This window comes from Alexandromys fortis, unplaced genomic scaffold, assembly GCF_014885135.2.
Source record: "Alexandromys fortis isolate MF-2015 unplaced genomic scaffold, M_Fortis_MF-2015_v1.1 scaffold_261, whole genome shotgun sequence".
Taxonomy (NCBI): domain Eukaryota; kingdom Metazoa; phylum Chordata; class Mammalia; order Rodentia; family Cricetidae; genus Alexandromys; species Alexandromys fortis.
Window position 1 is genome coordinate 166,144 of NW_026068144.1, and position 25,043 is coordinate 191,186.

A 25,043-nucleotide genomic window follows, 5' to 3' on the forward strand; every position below is an offset into this window, starting at 1 on the left:
CTGGCATTGGAGTGTGCACAGTCCAAGTGTAGATATAAGAGGAAAACTTGTAGGAGTAATATGGGTCTCACAGCGATTTAACTGAGGTCACCAGACTTAGCAGCAATCGATTTTACCCATTGAGATTTCTGGCATTCATTTGTGGTTCTGATGAAATATTATGAACAATTGTTTAATCCTCAGAGTAAACTAACAGAATCAAAAGAGAGAGAAAGAACAAAGAAAAAAGAAAGATAGCAATATATCATTTTCATTTGCAAATATAATTTATTATTCAAACTCTCCTGTTTTTATCCATCCTTAGATGGCAATGTTTACAATCTGAAAAGACAATATTTTATTGATGTAATGTTTCAACTAATCTTTTTTGAGAATCAGTGAGGGAGCTCACTGGGAAATATCTATGGTGTGCAAGGCTTGAACCTGTCCTTGATATACATATAAAGATGGTAATAGTAGACCCCACAAAATTGTCTTTAGTCTCTACATATCTGTCTTGACCTAAAAACTAATAATTACATTGGTTTTTACACACACACAAGCATTAACATATGCACATACACACACACATACAAACATATATGCCAGGCTTTTTTTTTTAAGTAATTCCATTGCTGTTGTGTTATCTGGCATATTTAGATAAATTCCATAGAAGGCAGTACTTCAAGTTGAAGTGCCAAATAGATAATTACTTGGGACATGAAGACACATGGAACATCAAATAATATAACCATATCCATATCAAATACAGCTATGTTGTGTGACATATATGTGCTGATTATCTTACTTTATCATATCTCAACCAGAGAGAAGAAAATGCTGCTTTGGATATATGCATGAGGCATTTATTTTTTTGTGTGTGTGTGTTTTCTTTTTTTATTTATTGTTTTTTATGTTCTTTTCTATTAAGCATTTTAACATTAACATTGTTAAAATGTGTACAAAAATCAGCACACATTAGGGATATATCTTCTGTCTTGGACTTGTATTCAAGATACTGACACATGGATCAAGAGTTGAAATGTATCCCTGACTACTTGTAGATATCCAAGTCAGGCTACAAGGGCCCACAGATGTGAGTCCATTTCACCTTGACTAAATGTTAGAGAGTTTGAGCTTATTCTTGCTCTCTCAAAGTGTTGACAACAGGTGTGGCTCCAAACAAGAGATCCTGACCTAGGATGTGATGAATTAGTATTTTGAGTATAAAGGTGGATCTGCTGTACCTTGACCAAAGATCAGAAAATACAAGTCTATTCCTGTTTCTTTAAGGAGATTTTCAGGAAGTTCCAGGGAGTGGCTGCCTGCAGGTACTTGATCTAAGGATGGATTGCTATGTGTCCTGTCTAAACAACAGGGTGCTTGACTGAAGATGCTGTGTTTATTCCTTCTATTCCTTCTATCATGTTAATGAAGTATGTTGCCTCCCCACTCCCTTTTTGGAGTAATATATATATGTAGGAAATAAACACAGGTGATTTCAGTATTTACTGAATTTCCCTCCCGGTTCTTCTGTATTTTGTTTCTCTCATATCTCTATTTCTTTTGTTTGATAATTCTAATCCTCCTGCTCCTACCCTGGAATGTGTGAACCCCTTCGAGGCTAGACCCCAACACCAGGCTAGGTAACAAAAAACAACATCTCAAGGGAATTTGTGAGTACGTGAAAAACAAAACCAGAAACAAAATCCCAACACCCTTTCACAGACGCCCTTACTTGAAAAGTGTGATCACACACTGCCTGATGTTTAAATAAACAATGGCTCACTTAGAAGATGGGCATCACATTCTATATATTGCAACAAAAAAATTTATACCAACCAAGTGAAAGTGCAAAAGAAAAACAATAGCCACACAAGGGATAGCAGAACCACAAAATAAACTTCACTAAGTGGATTTGCTACATGTACTGTAAATTTCATACCTACTTCAAATGTTTCAAAACACAAAGCACAACCACAATTGTTGTCTTCACCACTATACTTGCATGAACATGAAAAATAATTTACATCTTTCAGGATATGATGAAAAAGAGATGAAACAACATTTTTTTTCCTTGAAAGTGAAGACAACTTTGATTTTTAAAATCTTTGTGAAATCATTTACATGAATAGGTTTTACCTTGTATGAATCTTTCGTATTATCTAACATTAAGTTAACATATAAAGTTTTAAAAACATTTACAGGGTAGGAGACACGGCCACAGAGTTAAGACAGGCTCATTCCCAGGGACAAGGTCAGGTTTTTGACAACATCCTGAAATTCCTCCTGCTACAAGACTACAGGGTCCAAAGAAGCAGGCCTGGCCCTCATGTTACACTTGGGAATGAGCACAAACATGCACGTACCCACACAGAGACATACTGATATCACAACATGAAAATGAAATCAAATCATTAAAAAAATTTTCCCTCATGAATGGTTTTTCCCGAGCATTCATTACTGTAACACAGGTGCTGAGGCATCTGAAGGTCTGCTTACGGAGTTTACCTTCATCATGAATTGGTTCATGTAACAGAAAGCAAGCATGCCGACTTGAAGTCGGAGAAACTAATCCTCAGTTGGTGGTGTCACTTGGGAAGATTTAGAGAATGCTGTCCTGTCAGAAGAAATGTCACTGAGGGTGGATGCGCCTTAGAGTTTATGTCCACACGCTATTTTCAGATCCCGCTCTGTATTTCATGGTGCAGGTTGAGGATGTGAGTTCTTAGCTGTCTGCTGTGCCTACCACACCTGACAAATTCTGTCATGCCATTGTCATAGTGATTCTGCAACCAAGGGCCAAATTAAACTCTTCTGTCAGCTGACTTAGCCATGCTTATCAAAGCAACAGAAAAAGCACTAATACACATCCATAGTTTGATACCTGGATGAATTAGTTCATGTAATGGAAGAGAAGTGTGAAATCTAAATGGGTTACCTCTTCATATAAATTCATAGCGTCATCCTAATGCTTGAACAGATTGTTGGCATCCGTCAGATCTTTTAAGATCTCTTCTCCAGAATAATCTTGTTTAACTGAATGTAAGTGTGTTGGCTAAAGATCTTACCGAATCCCTTATAGTCAGATTCCCTTCTGTACGAGTATTTTTCAGGTCCTCAAAGATTGCTGTGATATACAAAAGCTTGAACAGACCAACTACACACTAAAAGTTTTACTCATGTCAAAAGACTACCATGAAGGGCAAAGTTTCTAACAATGACTATATTTATGGGGTTTTTCCGCAGTAGGATTTTCTTTTCTCATGAATTCGAAGATTACTGCTACATGCAAAGGCTTTACCACATTTAGGACATTTGTAGGGTTTCTCTCCAGTATGTGTTCTCTTATGTAGTTGAAGATGACTTTGACGTGCAAAGTCTTTACCACATTGACTACATTTGTAGGGTTTTTCTCCGGTATGTGTTCTTTTATGTATTCGGAGACTACTGTGACATACAAAGGCTTTACCACATTCATTACATTCATAGGGTTTTTCTCCGGTATGTATTCTTTTATGTATTCGGAGACTACTGTGACATGAAAAGGCTTTACCACATTCATTACATCCATAGGGTTTCTCTCCAGTATGTGTTCCTTTATGTACTCGGAGACTGCTATGATGTGCAAAAACTTTACCACATTGATTACATTCATAGGGTTTCTCTCCAGTATGTGTTCCTTTATGCATTCGGAGACGACTGTAACATGCAAAGGCTTCACCACATTGATTGCATTCATATGGTTTCTCTCCAGTATGTGTTCTTTTATGAATTTGGAGACTACTGTTTTGTGAAAAGGCTTTCCCACACTGATCACATTCATAGGGTCTCTCTCCCGTATGTGTTCTTTTATGCATTCGGAGACTACTGTTTTGTGAAAAGGCTTTCCCACATTGATCACATTTATAGGGTCTCTCTCCAGTATGTATTCTTTTGTGTACTTGAAGGTGAGTGTGATCTGCAAAATCTTTGCCACATTGATGACATTTGTAGGGTTTTTCTCCAGTATGTGTTCTTTTATGTTTTTGAAGATAGTGACGTGCAAAGGCTTTACCACATTGATTACAAACATAAGGTTTCTCTCCAGTATGTATTCTTTTATGTACTCGGAGACTACTTTGATGTGCAAAAGATTTATTACATTGATTACATCCATAGGGTTTCTCTTCAGGATGTATTCTTCGGAGACTACTGTGATGTACAAAGGTTTTACCATACTGGATACTTTCATAGGATTTCTCTTCGGCATGAATTCTTTCTTGTCTTTGAAGATGCTTGTGATATGCAAAGTCTTTGCTACAATGAGGATATTCAAAAGTTTTCTCTCCAATATGGTTACTTTCATACCTGCAAAGATAATTGGCAAATGAAAAAAAAACTTTACCATATTTATTACACTGATGAACCATTATAACTGTATGAATTTTACAATTTGATCTAATTGTATAAAGGAATTAGAACTTAAGGTTTATAGGTATGGTGTTCCCCTTCATTAAGGGTTGTTTTACATATTTGAAGATGTCTGTGATGGTAACAACCTTTATTATATGCCCCACATTTATAGCATTATTTTTTCCTAAATGAGATTTTTCACATATTTAATGAGAACTAAAGGAATTCAGAACTTTACCACACTTTTGCACCCACAAGTATTTCTATATTGTGAGTCATACTATGTAGTGATATTTTGTTTTTGTTTTAACAAATAAAGCTTGCTTAAAGATCAGAGTGCAGAGTTATGCAATCGAGGCCAGGCACTGGTGGCACACACCTTTAATCCCAGGACTTGGGAGACAGAGGCAGAGGGATCTCTGTGAGTTCAAGGCCACCCTTATTGAATTTGTCTAAAAGAGAAACAAAGCTCACACAAAGGTGATCCCAGCACTTGGGATCCCATACCTTTAATCCCAGCCCTAGGGAAGTAAAGAGAGGAATGATATCTCTCGATGGAAAGAGGACTATAAGGCAGGAGATGGGAACTCAGTGCAATCTGAGGTTTGGTGGAGACAGATGGAGTCTGGAGATGCAGTCTGAGGACAGGCTTACCCGTTCAGTCTGAGCACTGGTATAGTAAGAGAACTCTCTAGTGGCTGACCTCTCTGCTTCTCTGAGTTTGGGGTACAGATTTATGAAAAAGACATTTGTCTGTGGCTCTGCAGCCACTGGCTTTGGCTGGAGCTACACGTGGATGAAATCACTTCCCTACTGGCTAGGTTTTCCTTTCTTCTTTCTTGATGGGCTTTCCCTGAATCCCCTTCTTGGACTGTTTCCAAACTAGGCAGCTGTCTTGAAATCTGGTCAGACTTTTACTGTTCTACACAACAGCAGTAAACCTCACATTATCATCATCATTGTTGGCAGATTTGGGAAGAAAAATAGGAAATTATTAAAGGGAGGAATTACTTAAAAGAGAGTTTTTTCCCATGTTAAAAAATGGAAAACAGTTATGAAGAAAGTTAGGTCTCTGTATAATTATATAAAGCATGATTTAAAGTGGAAAAATTAAATGAAGGGATAATCAACTTGGCTGGGATTAACATACTTTTAATTATCATTTTGATAATCCTTATTGTAATTTTGATAACTCATGGTTTATCTCTTAAAATGTTGTTTGATATGAACACTGAGATACAGGCCTTAGAAAAACTTAATAGAGATATTCAAATCCAGACAGAGGAATTTAATGGAGAACCAATTTTAGTGTTACATTATAAGGTTAGAGAGGAACAGACTACCTTAATATAATCAGTATTATAAACAACCAACCTTAATATAATCAGTAACCTTTCAGAAACTGCCAAATGATAGAGGCTCTGTAAGAACTGAATGGACTCCTTTGCCAGTGCTAGATTTAAGGAGATTCAAGGAAATGATAGTCTCATATGGCATGGTTTCACCGTATGTGAAGCAGGTGTTAAACTCATGGTCTTCTTGTAATAGAACTATCCCTAAAGACTGGAAAGACTTGGTTAAAGTAGTATTGGAGGCTGGTCCACAATTACCATGGAAGACCTGGTTGAAAGAAGAGGCTAAGATGATTGAATAACAGTGTAGAACTACAGGTACGGAAATCTCTCAAGATTAATTTCTTGGAGAAGGAGATTATGTGAATATAGAAAGGCAATCCCCATATGATGGCCACATCCTGGCTTTATGCAATGCAGCAGCTTTCAATGCTTGGGAGGTAATAGAAAATGTAGGAAAGAAGATTGCCTCACTTACTAAAGTCATACAGGCCCGAAAGAAACCTTCACTACTACAATCTTTGATTTCTTACAAAGATGGGCATCAGCAGTAAATAGAATAATATCAAATTTAAAAGGCAGACAAAAATAATTGAATCTCTGGATTTTGAAAATGTTAATTCTCAATGTAAAATGATAATTAGGCCTTTAAAGGCAAGACCAGAGTCCTTGGAGGAATGGATCCAAGATGCAATCGCATGACCATGATGATGCTTGGATAGGAGAGGTGATTTCCAGAAGTTTGAGGAAAACTGGAAATGTTAAGTGTTTTAATTATGGAAAACAGATTAACTTAAAGGGAACTATAAACAGGGCATTCCTAGAAAAATTTTTTTTCTAAGCATAATTCAAACAGAATGCCCCCCCCCTTTTGGGTTATGCAGAAAATATAGCATAGGTAAGTACTGGAGCAATAAATGTTAATTAATGAGGGACATTCAAGACAGCCCTTTGCCATTGGGAAACTCCGTGAGAGGCCTTTTGCAGGCCCCTAAACCAAATTTGGTACAGTTGTTTCCTGTTATTGTAAAGGAAACTCCTCCTCAGAGTAACTGAATAACCTAATGCATATTATAAGAAGTCATACTGTTCTGGATGATAAAACAGCTATAGAAAAGAGAACAAAAGTTCAGAAAAAACATAAAGTGGGTATTTTGTCAAACTTCAATAAATGAACAAAGACTAAAGTTAAAAATACATATAAATAGGGGCTGGAGATATGGCTCAGTGGTTAAGAGCACTGGCTGCTTTTCCAGAGGTCCTGAGTTCAATTCCCAGCAACCACATGGTAGCTCACAGCCATCTGTAATGAGATCTGGTGCCCTCTTCTGGCCTGCAGTCAGAACACTGTCTACATAATAAATAAATAAATCTTTAAAAAATAAAAATAAATGACATCATCATTGAAGATTTGGTAGACACAGGTGCCGATGTAACAATAAGTGCACCATAATCTTGGCAACCAAATTTGCCTCTTCAGTATGTATGTTCAGTTTTTAGGGATCAGAATTTTTCTCAGATAAAGCAGAGCATGAGATGGGACAAATGTATAGGATCAGAAGGACAGAGAGGGATATTAAAATCATATGTGACTAACAAAGCAATGAATTTGTGGGGATATGATTTGTTATAACAATGATATTCAGATCAACATTCCTCCAATCTTAGAAACAAATCATAAATTAATGTATGTTTCTGGTGAAAATATTACAAGATATTATAAAGAATTGTCACTGACCATTCAGGTTGTACAAGAAGAGGGCACAACAGCTGCTGATCATTCAAAGGTATTAACAGTTCTACCTTTAAAATATTTGGCAGACAAACCTGTATGGGCTGTGCATTGGCACTTAATAATAGAGAAGCTGCAGGAATTAGAACAGCTGGTAAAGGAGCAATTAAATGCTCAGCATATTGAAGGATCAAGCCCTTGAAATTCTCCTGTATTTGTTGTTAAAAAAAATAAATCTGGAAAATGAAGAATGGTAACAGATCTAAGAGCTGTTAATAGGTGATTCAGCCAATGGGCTCTCTACAGTCTAGCATTCCTTTGTCTTCCCTATTGCCTAAAGGATGGCCTCTTATAGTTACTGATTTCAAAGATTGTTTCTTCACTATGCCTTTATAAGAAAAAGACAGAAAAATTTGCCTACACAGTGTCTGCTTATTATAAAAATTCTCAGCCTGCTAAGATATATCAGTGGAAGATTCTCTCCCAGCAAATGTAAAATATTTTGTATGGCAGTCATTGGAAATGATACGTAAGCAATTTCCTGAATCTAAAGTTTATTATTACATGGACATTTTGCTGTCTGGTTCAAAGGCAGACACTTTAGAAAGAATGTTTGAAGAGGTAAAGAAAATCTTGCCTTGTTGTGAATTACAAATTGCTCCTGAAAAAAACACAAAGAAGAGATTCTATTAATTATTTAAGCTATAAAAATACATTTGCACTGGGCTGTGGTGGCACATGTCTTTAATCCCAGCATTTGGGAGGCAGAGATAGGTAAATCTCTGTGAGTTTGAGGTCAGTTTGGTCTACAAGAGCAAGTTCCAGAACAGGCTCCAAAACTAGAGGGACTCTGTCTCGAAAAACCAAAAAAAAAAAAAAAGGTTTACAAAAAAATTAGACCCCCAAAAGGGGCAAATTAGGAGAGATCAAAGTTTAGACTCTCAGTGACATTCACAGATTACAAAGATTACTAGGAGGCATTTCATATTTATGGCCCAATAGGATAGGCCCTGAGGATCTAAGTAATTGGTCAAAATCTTAGATTGTGACAAGAACTTAAATAGTCCCAACTGAACCTGAGACAGAATTGGCTTTGATGAAAGAGAAATTACAGAAGGTACATGCCAATTATGTGGACCCAAGACTTAACTGAATTCTGGCCATATTACTCTCCAATCATTCCCCTATAGGAATTTTTAATTCACATGGAAATATTATCTTAGAAAGGACCTTTTAACCAAGTAAAAATTTAAAAACTTATGTGTAAAATGTCTCTGAATAAATTCCAAGTGAAAAATTGATATTACTATCAATAAGCAGGAAGTGACCGAGCAGAAATTGTTGTACCATTCACTGAAGATAAAATTGACAAATTTTAGGCAGAAAGTGAACCCTGGCAAAGAGCTTGTAATAATTTTTTTGGTAAAGATTTACAACAAATAAAGCAAAAGCAAGGGAATCCAACATATTAAAAGAACTAGCTAAATCCTTCCTCACATTGTACAGGAAGCACCAATATCTGGAGCCCCTACATTCTATACTGATGCAAATCATTCAGGAAAGGCAGGTTATACATTAGAAAAATTAAGTAAAGTGGATCTAAGCCCTTATGATTCTGTCCAAAAGTAAGAGCTATATGCGATTCTCATGTCACCAATGTATTTTAAGGAATCTTTCAACACAGTTACTGGTTCACAATATGCGGAAAAAGTTGTTTTGCATATAGAAACTGCTGAATCTATACAAGATGATACAGAATCGACTTTATTATTTATTTAGTTACAAGAAATAATTAGGAATAAGAGTCATTCCATATATATAAAACACATATCTGATCCTATACTGGTCTGTCAAGTCCTCTAGCACAAGGTAATGCAGAAACTGATCAATTATTGATTGGAAAAGGAAATGTGCTGGAGGCCTCAGAACTTCATAAAAAGCATCATGTCAGTTGGATGGTAGTGGCACAGGCCTTTAATTCCAGCACTTGGGAGGCAGAGAACTCTCTGCGTTCAATACCAACCTGGTCTATAGAGCGAGTTCTAGGACAGGCTCCAAAGATACAGAGAAATACCATCTTGAAAAACCAAAAACTAAAAATTATGTCAATAGCAAGGTTTAAAAAAAAAACCTTTTAAAAAATTGGGCAACATGCCAAGGAAATTATAAGGAAATGTCTTACTTGCTCTTTGTATAACCAAACTCTACTACCTATAGGAAGTAACCCAAAGGGTACTAAAAGGGATAAATATGGAAGATAGATGTGTTTCATTTTGTAGAATTTGGAAGAACTAAAATATGTACACTGCACCATTGATACATATTCATGTTTTCAATGGGTAACTGCTTTAAGTTTGGAAAAGGCTCATTTGGTAATCACACATTTGCTAGAAGTTATGACCATTATGTGTATACCTGGACAAGTAAAAACAGACAATGCTCCAGTACATGTCTCTAAGAAAATGAAACAGTTTTTTTGCTTATTATAATATAAAGCATATTACAGGTATACCACACAACCCTACAGGGCAGAAAGTTAAAGAGCAATCAAATTCTAAAAGATATGTTGAATAAACAGAAAGGGATGATAAAAACTCCCAGAAATAGATTGCATAATTCTTTATTAACTTTGAATTATCTAAATGCTAATGAGAAAGGCACAACAGCTGTGGAGAGACACTGAATAGTAGAAAAAGCTATGGAATTAAATCAGTTGGTATACTTTAAAGTCATGTTGACCTCAGAATGAAAACCAGGATATGTTTTATGCTGGGGAAGAGGTTTTTGCTTTTCTTTCTGAGCTATGGATACCATCAAAATTGATAAAGATCTATTGAACAAGAGATATTTCTTAATTAGAAGAAATGATAGTTCATCAAGTAGCATGTCCATTTAATCTTTTTTTATGTATTTATTATGTATACAATATTCTGTCTGTGTATATGCCTGCAGGCCAGAAGAGGGCACCAGACTTCATTATAGATGGTTGTGAGCCACCATGTGGTTGCTGGGAATTGAACTCAGGACCTTTGGAAGAGCAGGCAATGCTCTTAACCTCTGAGCCATCTCTCCAGCCCTGTCTATTTAATCTTAACTAACCTATAAAACTAACAAATGCTTTTCATTTGATCAGATATAACTTGCCAAAAGGGAATCTTCTAAAAATTAGGGTTGGTAGCTGCCATGTCTTCCAGGGCCAGTGAAAGTGCCCTGCAGTGCCTGGTGGAGGAGCTCAAGTTGGAGGCTGGCACCAAAAGGATCAGGTCTCTCACAGGCAGCCACAGAGCTTCATCAGTACTACATGCAGAATGCCTGCAAGGATGTCCTGCAGCTTGGCATTCCAGTTGGAAGCATTCCCTTCTGGGAACCCAGATTCTGTGCTTTACTGTGAAGAACTCAAGGAAGAAGTTCACTGGACTGCAACCAGGTCCCAAGAAAACAGTTTCAACACCAAATCACTTTCTCTGTTGCATGGTCCTAGAGTCTACAGAAATTGTTTTTTTTAAAACCTCACCACCAAATTTACTAAGCTGCATCTCTTCTGTTGTTCTGTCTGGGAAATGGGCATGTTTTACTTACTGGGTATTTGCATTTTAGGAGGGAAATGCTTTATTTTCAAAAACTGAGTATTTGTAATCTTCCTAACATTTTATACTCTAATAAAATTTGTTCTTAAGAATTTATAATTACTAAATGAAGACAAAGTATAAAACTGGGGGAATAATTGATAGCATAATTTTTTTTAAAGGAGAACATTTTCATTTCTTAATGAGATAAGGTCTTACTTTGACAGTAAACTTGGCAGATTCCTTCGCCAACTGAAAAGATTGATGTAATATTAGGTTCTCCATCCTAGAGTGAGGTTGATTTGATCTTTCTTTAGTTCCTTTAGTTCACAATTTATGACTGTGTTTGTAGCTCTTAAAAAGTGCTTATGTCTTTTTAAAATGTGAACTATATTCAGAACATTGTAATTGGCTAAATAATGTACAAATAGTATAACCTAAAAGAATTAATGTCACAAGTATTTTATCGGAGTGATGTGCCTTTGATTTAACTTTTAGAAGAAAAGTTTGTGTTTATAATGATCTTTGAAGAACTTGGATATAAAATTTTTCCATAGTTAAAAAAAATTGTATGGGAAAGGGTTTTGTTTCTGTTTTTTCAAGAGTATATAAGACATTTAAGGAATCTGAAGAACACTGGACAAATGAAACATCTGAAGAAACAGGAAAATATCTAGAAAAAAAAATTGCAAGAAAAAGAGTAAGTTGGCTTATTGGTATGTCATATTTCCAAACAGATAGAATTTTCATAAATCTTCCAAAATGTTTGTTTCTGTTGTTCTCTACAGACATATAATGCAAATGGTCTTTTTGTACTCCTAGTCCAATTAAAGATTAAAATTGGCTTTGAAGTTGGGTTGTGGCTTTCTCCTTCTCTAAACCCAAGCATGCATGTTAAAGTAATATCCAAAAATCTCTGTCTCATGTCAGAAGAACTACCTGATAAGGGACAGAAGAAAAAAATTAAGAACTATCTTATTTCCACTAATCTCATAATCCTTTGGTTCTATATTAACTCATTAACAGCTTTTCTTATGGCATAAATATTATCTCAAAATTTATAAGATTAATATATATGTATTTTAAAGTTTTGTCATGATATTAATATAGAGTACTAATTCTAGACAGAGCCTTCATCTACCTTGCTGCGCATGATTTTAGGTTTCAATCTATCAGTTTTCTACAGTGACCCACAACCATACCTAACAGTGATCTTTGAAGTCTCCAAAAGGAGGAGGGGGCTCCACAAGGATTATTCCATCAGGACTATGATAACACCACCAAGCTGAAAAGCACCATCTAAAGATTGGCTTTGCACTACAAATGACTCAGAGCAATTTCAAGGTAGTTAGTTGAGACGAACCAACCTCATAGACTACTCTAGCCAGGACTTGAGACAAGCCCTATACTTTCCCGTTACACAGAGAGTAGACAACAAATGATACAGCCATCTCTCCCAGGACTTGACAATTAACACAAATTTTTCTTTTCAGGATCTCGTAAAGATGCTCTTGCCCCCAGACAGCAGTAAGTAAATTAAGAACATGTCCACATTCCCAAGAGGTGGGGTTGGTGGTTTTAAATTATACTATGGATTATGGTTATTTGTCATTGTTTAGGGGAATTGGTTATAAGTTCTTATTGGTAATGGTCAGGAGAAAAACTAAACAAAGGAGATTAGATTCAGGATTCTTGTTTTGAAAAGGAAAAAAGGGGGATGCAGATATAATAGGATAAAAGGTTAGATTATTGAATCTACTTTGAAAATAAGAAAGGGAAGAGTATAGATAAGATAGAAATGTAGAATATTGAATCGACTTTTAAAAAGCAACTATCAGATTTAATTATTTCACATTGGTTTGGACTTTTGTATATTATATAAAAATTTTGTTTATTGATACAAATTTGAGACTAATGTGTTAGAACATACTGTACATGCATTTCTACTCTTGTTCAAGGTATTGTACCTATACAGCTCATTTAACAATGTAATGCAAATTTCTAGTTCCTGAAATTATTACCAACTATTTATTTAAGATAATAAGGAAATGCAAGTTAGCAATTAGTCACCTATTCCAATTGAACTTGAGGTATGTTTTCAAGGTCAAGCAGATATATTTTAAATGATAGGTCATCTTCAAGTACTTCAGAGATCTACAGAATATGGCATTTAAGATGCTTTAATAACATAGGCTCTTTTTTTTTATGACAATGAGCCATGTCTGCTCCTTGTAGCATCAATCTACTTCAGAGAACATAATGGGCATCAAAGAAACTCTACATAGAGTTTACTTTCTTTGTGGCAAAAGCCAGTGGGTTAAAAAGTGCTTTTTCCTTGATTATTGATGGTATGCTGTCCTAATTGGACAAGCAGGATACAAAAGAGAATGACTACAAAACTTTGCCAAGTCAAGGAGGGATAGTCCTTCAAAAATTCTGCTTCATAGAAAAGTTTGTTGAATATTCTAGGCCTGTGGGCCAAAGATGGATGCCCCAGCATTGCTGAGGAACCTTGGGTGACTGTCCAGGCAGCCAATTGCTTTTTGTCATTTCTCAGATATTTTTGGAAGTCATTTGATCACACTTCCTGTTTACTCAGTTAATATTTCCTTCTGGGTCTCAGAGGGAATTAAATACTAGATAGTTACAGTTATAGTTTTTCTTGTTTGCCTGACTCAGAAAAGAAATTCACTAAAGAAGTGCAAGAGAGGCCGGGCAATGGTGGCGCACGCCTTTAATCCCAGCACTCAGGAGGCAGAGGCAAGCAGATCTCTGTGAGTTCGAGACCAGCCTGGTCTACAGAGCTAGTTCCAGGACAGGCTCCAAAGCCACAGAGAAACCCTGTCTCGAACCCCCCCCCCCCAAAAAAAAAGAAGTGCAAGAGATATCCAAAAATAGTTTTGCATGGTAATGCAAGTTAGAATACAAAGTGAATTATGTACAGCACTTTGGACTCAAGAAGATAGGATAGATATGTAGTATTTTCTCTAAATTTTTCAATTGCAAATGGATTAGACATTGTTGATGTATTTATTGTCTGTATATTGTATAGTTATATGTTTATTAAATACAGTTTTTCTTATATATTTCTTTTCTTATTTTAGACCAAAAAGGGTAAATGTAGCATCTCTTATAGCATCTTTTTTTTTCTAAATGAGGTTTTTCACATATTTAACTAGAACTGGAGAAATTTAGAACTTTACCACACTTTTGCACTCACAAGTATTCCAATAGTGTGAGTCATATATATGATATTTTGTTTATGGTTATATAAATAAAGCTTGCCTAAAGATTAGAGGTAAGCCACCACAGGTCAGAGAGTGTTGGCACACATCTTTAATCTTAGGACTTGGGAGACAGAGGCAGAGGCTACATGAGATTGAATTTGTCTAAAAGAGAAACAGAGTTCACACAAAGGTGATCCCAGCACTTGGGATCCCAAGCCTTTCATCCCAGCACTTGGCAGGTAAAGACAGGAGTGATATGGCTTGGTGGAGATAGGACTATAAAGCAGGAGACAGGAAATCAATGTGATTTCAGGTATGGTGGAGACAGTACAGTCTGAGGTTTGGTGGAGACAGATGGAGTCTGGAGATACAGTCTGAGCACTGATGGAGGTAAAAGAACTCTCTAGTGGCTGACCTCTCTGCTTCTCTGATCTTCACCATTCAATCCTGTATCTGACTCTGGGCTTTCATTATTAAGACCAACTAGAATTTTTGTGTTATAATACTACATTTGCAAAGTGAATCAGGACAAACAAAAGTATTTATATATTCCTATATTCATAGGGCTTTCTTCTGGTATGAGTTTATTGATGTATTCCCAATAAAGTTGGAAAACCAATTAATTGTAAACTTGTATCACATTCTACAAGTCTATTCAAAGTGGGGATTACTACATATTTCTAACTGCTGGAGAGAAAGAGAGGGGTAAGCTTTCCATATTCCTATATTTACATGGCTTGTATACAGAGTGACATATGAAATACTTAGTAAACTAAGAATAACAAATAAAGGGTTTCCACATTGCATTCACAAAGTTTAACTTTTGGTCCTTCATAGACATGTGGTGTAGGGATTAAAGTTTCTCCACAACAACCTTATTGATTCTCATAAACTACCCCTCTCACTAGACTGAGCAGTTATAATAACTATATGAGTAACACTAGCTTTACTGTGTACCTTTTGCTTATTAGCAGGCTTTGAATAAACACTTATCACCTATTCAACATTCTTATGTTTTGTAATATCTGAGTGGTATAAAACTAAATGGACTGGCAGTTCTATAATATGGCTCTCACAGGGCTATGATTCAAATGGTGATATGATTTAAGGCACTGTTTCTTTGTCTTCTTTCTTAGATAATTGCCTTGCAAACACATTTTGGCTACTTGACATTGAGGTATATGGACTTTTTTGGGAGGATTTAATAATCATCAATACAACTTAAGCTATGCTTATTTATAGTGTTGCTTTTCTTTAAAACTTTCAGAACACATTAACTTTTCTCCATAGGCACATTTGTATTACCTTTCACATGAAAATTACCTTTTATGTCTTCTAGAACTTTGACAATGTTCTTCAATAATATGGTCTTCCCAACTGTAGCCTAAAATATAGTATCAGAAAATGTATAATAAATTATAAGAAATTGTGTAATATTTAAGTTGCTATCTTCAGTGAATCTTAGAACCATGCCTGATATATTCACCTCATTCTTCCTCTTTCTCAACCAAAATTACAGAAGATTATCAATAACCAAGAAAGAGTTGTTCCCTTATTTTAAAACATGAAGGAAAATTCACAGTCTTACCTATAGCAGTGAGGTTCCTGTAGGTTTCCAGCATCACATCTTTGTAGAGATTCTTCTGTAAAGGATCCAGCAAAGCCCATTCTTCCCCAGTGAAGTTAACATGCACATCATCATAGGTCACTGCACCCTAAAATATCCCATACATGTGTGTAACAGAAAGCATGATAGTGACAATATTGTACATGTATACTTCCTTGATAATATATAATTCTGGTGCTCCCCACACTTATTCCATGATACAGAATTTCTAATGTAATCACTAAGTCATTTTAGAAAGAAACCGAATATTGAGGTTCACACCTGCCGTTTCTTCACTTTGACTAGAAGAAGCCTTGAGAAAGAAATGCGAATTAATAGACATAAGTAGAGAGACAGCAATCAGAGCAAAGGTGCTGAGTACATTTCAGAGAAATTGTATGAAAACTTACTAACTAGAAAAAAGATAGCCAAGCTGGATGCTGTTGCTCAAGATTTTTATCTTAGCTTTCAGGAGGCAGAGGCAGGTGAATTTAATTGAGTTGGATGCCAGCTTGGCCTATGCAGTGAGTTCCAGGACAGAGAGAGTTACATACTAGTAAGACCCTGTCTCCCCCATAAAAATCAACTTAAAAAATGGTAGAAAGAACCCAGAGATATGTACTAAAGTTCCTACGAAGACTTACGCATTTATTCCAGTTCCAGAAAATTGAAGTGTCCCGGTTTAAAGTGTATCAATAATATTACTAAAAGGGAGTGAATGTTTAAACAGTTACGAATGAAAACATCAGCAATGTAAATGCTGATCATAAACAACACAAGACAGGAGAATGGGCTCAGCAGTTAAGAGTCTTGCTGGTCTTTCTTGCAGATAGGTGAGCTCAACTTACAGTATTTACCCAGGGGCTCACAGCAATCCGTTACTCCATGTTCAGGCATTTTGAGGCCATCTTCTGATTACTCTGAGGGCCAGTTACACATGTGGTGCATACCCATGCATACAGGCAAAAACCTCATATTTGTTCAAAAGAATTCAAAACAAACACAATAGGTAGAAAGAATGTGACACACTTGCAATCCAGTGACTCAGCACACTACAGCAGTATTCACAACATCCTGGGAAAGAGAATGAGACCCTCTGCCAAATTTCAAAATTCAAGATGTGGGTGAAACTCAGCACAACAGCATATGCTTGACATGTATAAAAACCTATCTCCCAGGCTCATCGGTCACTAATATAAAAACAAAACAAATCAAAAACAAAACAAAACAACAAACAAACAAATAAAAAAATCCAGGCATAATGGCCCACCTTTAATCCCAGCATGTATGATCCAGAATCATTGGGATCTCTGAGGTGAGGCCAGTCAGTCTGGTTTTCGGGACAGCCAGGGCTATACAGTGAAAGTTTGTCCTCAAAACAAAAAGAAAAATAATAAAAAAATTAGGTCTGCAAAATGGCTTTGAATAAGCAAGTGTTTCAACTGTATCTTATGTGCTTTAGTGATACCGTCTACAGTGGTGGTGAAGCCATGGCAGCAGGACACAAAGAACAGGAAATTGATTAAGGATGTAGACACTCAAATCCCATCCCCAGTGAAGAATTTTATCCAGAAAGGCTCCTCCTACTAAAGATTCCACAAGTACCCAAAAGAAAGCCACCAAGGAGAGACCAGTGCTCAAATACATTATACTATCTCATGGGTTTTTCATTCAGTTAACTAGATTCTGACCCAGGTCACTACAGGCTTATAGTCAACCCATGATGAAATGTGTTCAACATCAATGTCCATAGTTTTCAACAGTTCCTACACTGTTCAAATGTCCAAAGTCTCTTCTGACACTAAAGGCAATTACTTGACTGTGACATTTTGTGAAATCAGAAAAACAAGTTACATCTTCCCAACCCACACTGGCACAGAATACCCTTTTCCATTCCAAAAGAGAAACGGGGACTAACGAGGAAGACTGGACTATAGCAAGACTGAAACGCCAGCGGGGCAAACACCAAATCTGGTAGCTCTGTCTCAGATACATGGGGCTCAGTTTCAAAGGCCTCTGATGCCGCATTTCCCCCGCAGCTTTTCCTACATCTCTCTCTTTGGTTACTTCCACGTCCTCTGTGCAGCTCTGCATGGCAGATGTCTCATTACTTCGGTATCTCAGCATCTTTTCATCTGAAAAGGCAACCCAGGCGTCATCCTCACAGCTTTCTGCAATGAACTGTTGTAGTCTCTCTGCACTGGGGCTCTGACTCTGCCAAACATAGATGCCCACAACAGGGCTCAACTGAAACCAGACACTAAGGATGCATGACCTAAAATTTTTATTCTTTTTTCCAGAACCAGCACAAGTTTGGTTTCTAAATTGGGATGAACCCTGCTAAGCTTGGACCACAGCTTGTAGCAGGTTTTGTATGAAACTGTTTCCTGGGACTAGGAATCACTTGGCCTAATCCTTCCATTAACTGCAGACTTAATAGAATGGAGTCTTACACTTAGGGCATCTTGCTAGGCTTCCACTGTAGAGCAATGGCCTTCTCTTTAATGGTGATAATCTCTTTGAAAATCCCTGCCTCTGTTTCAGTACTTGACTGCCATTGGACCTACCTCTTTATATTCATTTATTTAGGCCCCAATTGTTACTATCATTAGCAGGCATCCAGCAGATCCAATATGCTATAATAAATACACCCATAAATTTTTAATTTGGCCATACTCAATTTCTCTGGGCATGGGGAAAATTAGAAAAAAAAATTGGACCAAAATACCACTCAAGGGACCTCTAGCTTAATTTTTCATGAATCAATTTCCAACTGAAACCCTATCATCTCGATCTCCACTGTCTGTATTACTCTCAATTCCCAACCTCCTGGCCAATAGACACACTAATATAGGTTTGTGTGTCTCTGTGTGTGTGCAATCTAATGAGACCTCAGCCCTAGACAAAGTACTACAGAAAACTAATGACTGTTGAGAGGGAGATTTATGTTTTCCCAGGGATGAGCTTCCTAGTTGGCTATCTAAAACAAAGTGGTCTGTTCTGAAATCACATGAATACAAGAAACTCCAAATGGACTCAGCAACTTATATTTAAATATTTATGTGCACAGAAGTATAAATATATATGCAATGGTAATAACAAAAGAAGAAAGAAAACTAATTTGATGCAGAATCATTAGGAGGCATGAAGTGATTGAAGAGAGCAAGAGGAAGGGAGTTGTAATGTATTTATATTTTAAATAGGACTTTAAATATTAATCATGGGACACAGTTAAATGGAGAAATCTCAAAAAATGAAATACAAATGGCTGACAGACATTTAAAATGTTAAATATACTTAGCTATTAGGGAAATGTACATTATATCTTCTCTCTGATTTCATCTCATCCCAGTGAAAAAGTCTAAGATAAATAAACAAACAAAAAATGACAAGTGTTGGCACTGATTTGCAGGAAATGGAACTTCATTTTAGTACTTTAGGATATGGGAACTGGTGCAACCATTTTAAAAATCAGCATGGAGCTAACTCTAGAAGTACCTACCATATGAACCAGCAGTATCACTCATATATATACAAATTACATATATATGTACATTTATGTGTGTGTTGTGTGTATATATACACACACATATATATGTACATGTACATACATATAAATGTATACATACATACACAAAAGGGAGTCCATATCCTGTTCTAGAGACTTTTGCTTATCCATGTTTATTATGATTATATATACAATAGACAGGAAATGGAAACAACCTAGATTTGCACCAACTGTTGAATAAAAATTGTTAGAGTCATACTGGGTAATGCTACTCAGAGATATGGAGAAAAAGAAACTATGAAATCCACAGCTAAACAGAAGGAGCTGGAAAAAGGTATTTTGAGAAAGGCAACCCAGAATAATGAAGATAAACATCACATATTCTCTGTCACTGTGAAGGTTGGTGTTAAATTTTCATATATGTGTTTCAATTGTAATACCAACATGGTTCATGAAATTACTAAAATGCCATGGGGGTGGCTATGAAAAGAGGGGAGATAGAATGTACAGATATATGGTGAAGAATGGACCAAGGAGGGTTAAACTGGGATGGGGGAGTGGAGGTAGGGGACAGGAAAGAGAAGGGAAAAAGATGAATAAAACAGAAGACCTTTGAAAAAGACATGGAAATTTGCTTTAACATCACTAACACACACTCACATAGAAAGATACAAACATGATACATAGGAAAAGAAATGTAGAGAGAGGAGAAAGAGAATTAAAATGGAGTGACTCTGAAACCGAGCAATAATGCCCCTACTGGAAACCAGAGGGTAACAAATAAATCTATGCCATGTATAAGTTGCTTCTTTTGGAGTTCTTGCTAATTAGGTACCAAAGACCCCTCAAACATTACATTGTATTGCTACTGCTTTTGGCTATCAAGAACTTGATGATAAGATCCTATTGCTGAAGGCACTATATGTTTGGGTCAAGTTCATGGCAAAATCAAAGTGGTAAAGAAGCAGACTCTTTATCCCTACTGACTTGTTTTCATGGTGGTGGAAAGGGTCTATGCAAGCTACTAGAGGAGACAAGTAATCATCAGTCATGCCCAACTACAGACACGTCAAGCTACAGTAAAGACTGGCATGGCAAGACCAGCCCACTGGTGCAATAGTAGCACAAATACTGTGGGAGTAAGTACCACTTCCTGCCTGTATCTAAGTCCTTCACAGGATCAAACGCATTACTGACACCATTATCAGACTAAGAACCTAATAGGCAGGTCACTGGCCTTAGGAAAGAATATTATGCTGCTAAGTGGACCTAGATTTCAACTGACTCAAAATAACTTACCATTATATCCAGAGAGGAGATATGGGCAGGGAAAAGGGTGGCTTCAGCTGGCGATCTGTTGCAGAACTAGGTATGAGCTGCAGGGGATTAGATCTGGGGGAAGAGAGCACACCTCTGCCTTTTACACTCTTCCTGCCACAGCCTCCACAATGATCCCTGAGAATTAGGCGGGGATTGAGTTATATATGTGCTTTAAGTCTGAGCCTTCCCTAATCACTTCTTCTCTTTACACTGGCCAGTCACGTAGCACCACGTTGATCATAATCTAACTCAGTTAGAAGCAGGTAAGTGGAGAGATGTGAGTTCCATTGGTCTACGGATACAATGGTAAGTCATCTTCCTGGCCATCTATGGATGTGCCCAATAGATGGAATAAATGCATGAGATAAACACATAAGCAGTGTGTGTGAATAGCACAATGGATGTGAACAATGTCTTTGTTATACAACTCTCTTCGGCTGGTCCACTTTCCTTTCGAACTCCACACGGAGCAGCATACCTGGCGCTTTGGATCTGACACTAGCTTTTAACTCTGCACAGTGCATGGATATAACCTCAGCACTCACTAAACTGTATAATTCTGATTTGTAGGAAATTTACTAGGCTATGCTTCATAATTAGATCTATTGTCCTTTGGGGACTGTAAGATGTGTATAAGCCGACTTTGTTCTTTTTACTCAACCAAGACAAGAAAATATCATATTCTCCTCAGTCTAAGACAAGCTGCATACAATTAGCTCACTTTTACCTCAGAGCAAGTTCAAATTATACTAAAAGTTTTGTAATGGGTTTAATACTTTACAATTATGTACAAGTCAGAATTGCAGGTGTCTGGCCTTGTTAGATCTAAGTCCTTTAAAGATTTATGATGAAATAGGGCAATATTGCAGGTGTATAACCATAGTTATGCACACAAAGCATCCTACAAAAAGCATACCAGTTCTCCGCTTGCCAAGTCTGCTGATAAAAAACAATGTTTCAAAGTTTGTTGCAGCAGGCACTGTGCCCCCTCCCTCTGGTCACAGTCTTACTCCTGAAACCTTAGAACTTTGTGTTGTCAGAAATGGCTTTGCCCTTATTGTTCACCCACTGAGGTGTAACTCTTGTCATTGCTTCAAGTCTCTGGGGGAAAAAAAAGTGTATTTAAACTATATGAACAAGAAACAAAAAGGAATTAGAACTGGGATGGAGTATTAGTGCTAAAAATTATAAGACAAGAGAATAAAAATAGGGCAGAACAATAAAGAGTCATGATGGGAACAGCATTGTATGAGATTTTTCCATAACCCATCAGATTAGGAATATCCTAACTTCCTTTTGCAGCTCTGTGGCTTCTAACCTTAACCCTGGATGGTGATCTTGGAGGGCAAGTCTCCCAAACTACTCATACCCTCAAAAATATGTGAATGCAATTTTTAAAAAGAAGAATTAAAGAGGCTGAGGCAGGAGGATTAAGACTGGGTAAGGCTACAACAATAAAACCCCATGTCAACAATACCTAAAGCAAACAAAAAATTAGACTGCTTATACTTCAGTCTTAGACTGTTGATCACAAAATATTCCCCGTGTTGTTTTTAGCTCACCTGAGAAAATTTATTGAATGCATTTCTTTCTGTTGTTTTAAAGCACTAGACTATTCTATTTTCACTAGACTAAAAATACTTATTAATCAAATTATTGAAAAACAAATATTAGTATTTCAAATTCTATAACAAATTTTAAACTTCCTTTGATAAAGGTGTAATAAGCTTTATCCTAAGAACAGGGAGGTGGCTTCTTCCTAGAGAAACTTTTGGTATGATTTAAAGTTTAGCTATCTTTTTAGATTGACAACAACTTGACCTAGAGCTATGATAATGTCCGCAGTCCTTACCTTGACATTACAAATTAGTTAGGAAAACAAAACAAAACAAAACAAAAAACACAAAAACTAACCACTGAGGAAAGTTTAATGAATGTATTATGAGGATCAAAGCCAAGTTGTTCTCAGGACATTGCCAGATCATCCAAAATTGATTACCTCACTGCTCATTGCTACTGCCAACTACTGTCAAATCAGGAAAGCTTTACCCTCCTTCTTGCCCATCCTGTGTTTTGACTACGCCTACTTTACAGCTGGTCTGCGAATGCAGTTCTTACACACATCCCACTTCGTGTGGGAATTTGCAGTGTAATCTAGAGAAGTTGGAGGATACTCATTCACTGGTCTATTTTCCTTCTCACAAACCAATAAAGGTCCAGCCTGGAAGGAGTGGCAGGACTGTCCTCCCAGCACTGGGCAGCAGAGGCAGGATTAAATGTTCAAAGCAATCCTCAGTTACATAGTGTGAGGCAAGCATGAGCTACAGGAGACACTGATCTAAACCAGAGGTTCTCAACCTTCCTAGTGCTGTGACCCTTTAATACAGTTCCTCATGCTGTAGTGCCCCCCTCCAACTATAAAATTATTTTTAATGCTACCTCATAACTATAATTTTGCTACTGTTATGAGTTGTTTTCCAGTGGTCTGAGGCCACTGCTATGACAGGGTCATTTGATACCCCAAAGGGAGCCCTGACCTTCCCAGGATGAGAACTGCTGCTCTAATTTGATATAAATCAATCAATCAATCAATCAATAAATCATAAGAAATAAGTGGAATGGAATTCTTAATGCCACAAACATTGGCAAATAGAAACAAATAGATATTATAGCAGTAATGCATTTAAAGAAAATGAAATTTTAAAAATGATACTGATACTTAAATAACTTTTTTTAAATGATTAGAAATAATTGGAGGGATACTTAAGTATACTGACTTTGAAACAGAGTAGACACTTCCCTGGTAGAGAGAAGGCCATTAATAAGACACTGTTTGATTTTGTCCCATGTAAAATGTTAGCTGCTGAGTGCTGTAAGCTGACACAGATTTACAGTCAATGACTGGCCTGTGTCTCAACCCTCTGAGCTGGCCTGTGTTATCAAGGACTGCACATATCTGCATAGAAGAGAACCCTAACTGGAAACTGAATAATCAGTAGTTCAAGCTACAACTCCCTAAATTGTGCACGCACCCATCCACCAATTCTGTCTGTCTTTATTCACATGGAAGAAATTAATACATGCTGGAAAGCTGCCCAGAAGGTCACTCGCCCTGCCCTATCAGATCCTTAATATGATGGAGACCCTGCAGCTCACTGACTTAAACCTCAGCCTGGGATCTAGCTATTGTCTGGTCTGTTTCACCCTGCAGTGCGAACGGACCACTGTTTTTCCTCGTCTGATCTGAAGGGAGAAGCCATGCTCCCTATGCAAAATCCATTTCTTGTTACTGCGATGGACACTGCACTATGTGACTCAAGATGGTCATTTTAGGACTCTGTGGTGCAACAAACCTTTAATCCCAGGATGAAGAATAGTTAGTCAGGGTGATAGTAAAGGCAATGCTACCGACAGGATTCAAGTTCACTTCAATCAACACGTGAGAACTTGACTCAAAACCATTTTCCAAAAGGACTGGAGATGCAGCTGTTTTAGAATTAATGTACCTTTATAGCACAGCAGGACTTAATGTTGCTTGTGACCCCGCAATGGCCCCTTGCAAACCATCAACTCTTCTACATGGCAGTTTAGCAGTGGAATGCTGCTCTACACAGGAGACACCGTTTACAAGCTCCACAGAATTATTCCAGACGGATCCTACAGTCAAACGCTAAATGTGCAGAACTTATGGAAGATACTAGAGAGACCAGAGCTCTCTGAGTTTGACAACTCTGCTTTCCATAGCAGCAATACAAGCACTACCGGCGCCAGAATTTCACAGTGACGTCAACAACTGAAGCACCATTGCCCTGCACAGATGCAGCCGGCAGAATGAAGGTATTCAGAGGCTGCTGCCCAGCCCAGGGAGTTGCAAGGCCCACACAGGACCACAGAAGGGCCACACAGGGCACACAGGCCCTGGCCTATTCTGTTTGGCCGCTGGTTCCTACCCAGCCAGGGGAAGACCCACTTCACCGACTCCCAAGGATCAGCCCGCCACGCCTCCCCATCTGAGGACAGCAGCCCCTTGCTCACTTTGCCCCGCCGCTCCTCTCTGTCTGGGAACCGAAGCCGCTCACTCACCATGGCGCCGCTCCTTACATCGCTACTGCTCTCTCCACAAGCAAACGTCCTACTCTCTCAGCACAGGCGCTCAGCTAGCAGCCTGGCAACCGGAAGAACCCTCCCATCCTACTGGCGGGTCTGCTGGTGGCTCTGATTGGCTGGTGAGGTCTGAGACAGGACTGAGTGAGCTGAAAGGCTCCGACACAATGATTCCCAGCCCTGGCATTCATCACAAGCACAGATTGACTGGAGATTTGCAGCAAACTGAACAGCAAATCTCTTGTTAATATATA

At 37.5% G+C, this 25,043-nt stretch overlaps 2 pseudogenes; one reads left to right on the forward strand and one right to left on the reverse strand.

The window, feature by feature from the left end:
• Window positions 1-273: 273 nt before the first annotated feature.
• LOC126491331 (zinc finger protein 120-like) lies at window positions 274-24,822 on the reverse strand (annotated as a pseudogene).
• LOC126491339 (guanine nucleotide-binding protein G(I)/G(S)/G(O) subunit gamma-10-like) lies at window positions 8,368-11,714 on the forward strand (annotated as a pseudogene).
• Window positions 24,823-25,043: the final 221 nt, after the last annotated feature.